Here is a 3,673-nt window from a genome sequence, read left to right as displayed (position 1 = left end):
TTGTAAAAATGTCAATGTTACCCAGGGCAATTTATACGTTTAATGCAATCCCTATCAAAATACCATGGACTTTCTTCAGAGAGTTAGAACAAATTATTTTAAGATTTGTGTGGAATCAGAAAAGACCCCGAATAGCCAGGGGAATTTTAAAAAAGAAAACCTTAGCTGGGGGCATCACAATGCCAGATTTCAGGTTGTATTACAAAGCTGTGGTCATCAAGACAGTGTGGTACTGGCACAAAAACAGACACATAGATCAATGGAACAGAATAGAGAACCCAGAAGTGGACCCTGAAATGTACGGCCATCTAATATTCGATAAAGGAGGAAAGACTATCCATTGGAAGAAAGACAGTCTCTTCAATAAATGGTGCTGGGAAAATTGGACATCCACATGCAGAAGAATGAAACTGGACCACTCTCTTTCACCATACACAAAGATAAACTCAAAATGGATGAGAGATCTAAATGTGAGACAAGATTCCATCAAAATCCTAGAGGAGAACACAGGCAACACCCTTTTTGAACTTGGCCACAGTAACTTCTTGCAAGATACATCCACGAAGGCAAAAGAAACAAAAGCAAAAATGAACTATTGGGACTTCATCAAGATAAGAAGCTTTTGCACAGCAAAGGATACAGTCAACAAAACTAAAAGACAACCTACAGAATGGGAGAAGATATTTGCAAATGACATATCAGATAAAGGGCTAGTTTCCAAAATCTATAAAGAACTTATTAAACTCAACACCAAAGAAACAAACAATCCAATCATGAAATGGGCAAAAGACATGAAGAGAAATCTCACAGAGGAAGACATGGACATGGCCAACATGCACATGAGAAAATGCTCTGCATCACTTGCCATCAGGGAAATACAAATCAAAACCACAATGAGATACCACCTCACACCAGTGAGAATGGGGAAAATTAACAAGGCAGGAAACAACAAATGTTGGAGAGGATGCGGAGAAAAGGGAACCCTCTTACACTGTTGGTGGGAATGTGAACTGGTGCAGCCACTCTGGAAAACTGTGTGGAGGTTCCTCAAAGAGTTAAAAATAGACCTGCCCTACGACCCAGCAATTGCACTGTTGGGGATTTACCCCAAAGATTCAGATGCAATGAAACGTCGGGACACCTGCACCCCGATGTTTCTATCAGCAATGGCCACAATAGCCAAACTGTGGAAGGAGCCTCGGTGTCCATCGAAAGATGAATGGATAAAGAAGATGTGGTTTATGTATACAATGGAATATTACTCAGCAATTAGAAACGACAAATACCCACCATTTGCTTCAACGTGGATGGAACTGGAGGGTATTATGCTGAGTGAAATAAGTCAATCGGAGAAGGACAAACAGTGTATGTTCTCATTCATTTGGGGAATATGAATAATAGTGAAAGGGAATATAAAGGAAGGGAAAAGAAATGTTGGGAAATATCAGGAAGGGAGACAGAACATAATGACTCCTAACTCTGGGAAATGAACTAGAGGTGGTGGAAGGGGAGGAGGGCGGGTGTTGGAGGGGAATGGGTGACGGGCACTGAGGTGGACACTTGACAGGATGAGCACTGGGTGTTTTTCTGTATGTTGGTAAATTGAACACCAATAAAAGTTAATTAAAAAAAAACAAATAAAAAAAAATATACTCAACAGCATAGAAACAAACAATCCAATCATGAAATGGGCAAAAGACATAAATAGACATTTCACCAAAGAAGACCTACACATGGCCAATAAGCACATGGGAAAATGCTCTGCATCACTGGCCATCAGGGAAATACAAATCAAAACCACAGTCAGATACCACCTCACACCAGTGAGAATGGCAAGATTAAGAAGATAGAAAACAGCAAATGTTGGAGAGGATGTGGAGACAGGGGAACTGTTAGGAACTTGGTGGGAATGTGAACTGGTTCAGCTACTCTGAAAAACAGTGTGGAGGTTCCTCAAAGAGTTAAAAATAGAGCTACCCTACGACCCAGCAATTGCCCTGCTGGGGAGTTACCCCAAAGATACAGATGCAGTGAAAAGCTGAGACACCTGCTCCCCAATGTTTATAGCATCAATGTCCACAACAGCTAAACTGGAATGAGCCATGATGTCCACTGACATATGAATGGATAGAGAAGATGTGATATATATATATATATATATATATATATATATATATATATATATATATAATATGTGATATATATATAATATGTGATATATATATAATATGTGATATATATATATATATAATATGTGATATATATATATATATAATGTGTGTGGAATAATGGAATATTACTCAGCCATTAGAATGGACAAATACCTACCATTTGCTTCGACGTGGATGAGAGGGTATTATGCTGAGTGAACTAAGTCAATTGGAGAAGGACAATCATTATATGGTTTCACTGGGGAATATAAGAAATAGTGAAAGGGATTATAAGGGAAAGGAGGGAAACTGAGTGGGAAAAACTAGAGAGGGAGACAAACCATGAGAGAATCCTAACTCTGGGAAATCAAGAAAGTAACGTGGAAGGGGAGGTGAGTAGGGGGTTGGGGTCACTGGGTGTCAAGCATTGAGGAAGGCACTTGATGGGATCAGCACTGGGTATTATAGTATATGTTGGCAAAATAAACTTCAATAAAAAATAAATATTAAAAAAGTACCTGTGAGAGTTCTCTTATTCTATAAATGCTCTAGTGGGGTAAGAGTATTTTCTCTTCTGGCAGAGGGGCTAACATTGAGGATATTTTTAAATCTATTGTTCTAGGACTTTCAAGAATATGCTCTCTTTTAACTGACATAGCACAGGACGATATCAGAATTCACATATTCATGACTGTGTGGCTTAGAGCATTAGGTTAATTTCTAAGATCACAGATCTATGGCGAACTGTCACTAATGGATGGCTTGTATCATTTTTTCTGTCCTATGAAGCTGTGTATTTCTATCATTAATTAGCTATGTCATCATAGTAAAGTTACCACACCAATCAGAATTTCATTTTCTTTATTTGTAAAATAAAGGTTGGGGTGGGCAGCTGCTACCTTGTAAAATTTTGATACATACAGAGGCTTTATCATCTATTACCTAAAATGAAGCATTTTTTAGAGTGAAAGGGCACTGCTTATAATTATGCAAGAGAACAGGCACACATGAGCGAGCAACGTCGTTCTGAACAAACTTCTAAGTGGTGTGTTTTCATGCACTTTTAATCCAATTCAGTACATCTTCCATAGAATAATTAGCTGTGGCTTCTCCCTCATCATGGATAGTAAAATTCACAAAGGCAAGAACCTTTCTGATTTGGTCACCCCTTTATTCCTAGAACCTAATACACATGCCTGGAATTTATAAGACAATAGACAATTTTTGTTTTTAATGCATAAAAGAACGATTGGATGAGTCCATGGTTATTTGGGAAAATGGATTAATGGTTAAAGGAAGAAGAAAAAAGAAGAGAATAGGTGTTAACCAAATATAACTACATAATACAGAATTTCTAAGTAACAGAGATGGCTATGTAGGAAAACACTAGACTTTGGTACATATTAGTAGAATCTACTCCAGATAATTCCTGTACTATCTTAGCTTACCCTAAGTAGCCACGATTTTTCATAGTAGCCCTTTTCATCAGCCCTTAGATGTAAGCATATAGAACCTATTAGTTT

Source organism: Vulpes lagopus, unplaced genomic scaffold (assembly GCF_018345385.1).
Source record: "Vulpes lagopus strain Blue_001 unplaced genomic scaffold, ASM1834538v1 ctg174, whole genome shotgun sequence".
Lineage (NCBI taxonomy): Eukaryota > Metazoa > Chordata > Mammalia > Carnivora > Canidae > Vulpes > Vulpes lagopus.
This window is presented reverse-complemented; position numbering follows the sequence as displayed.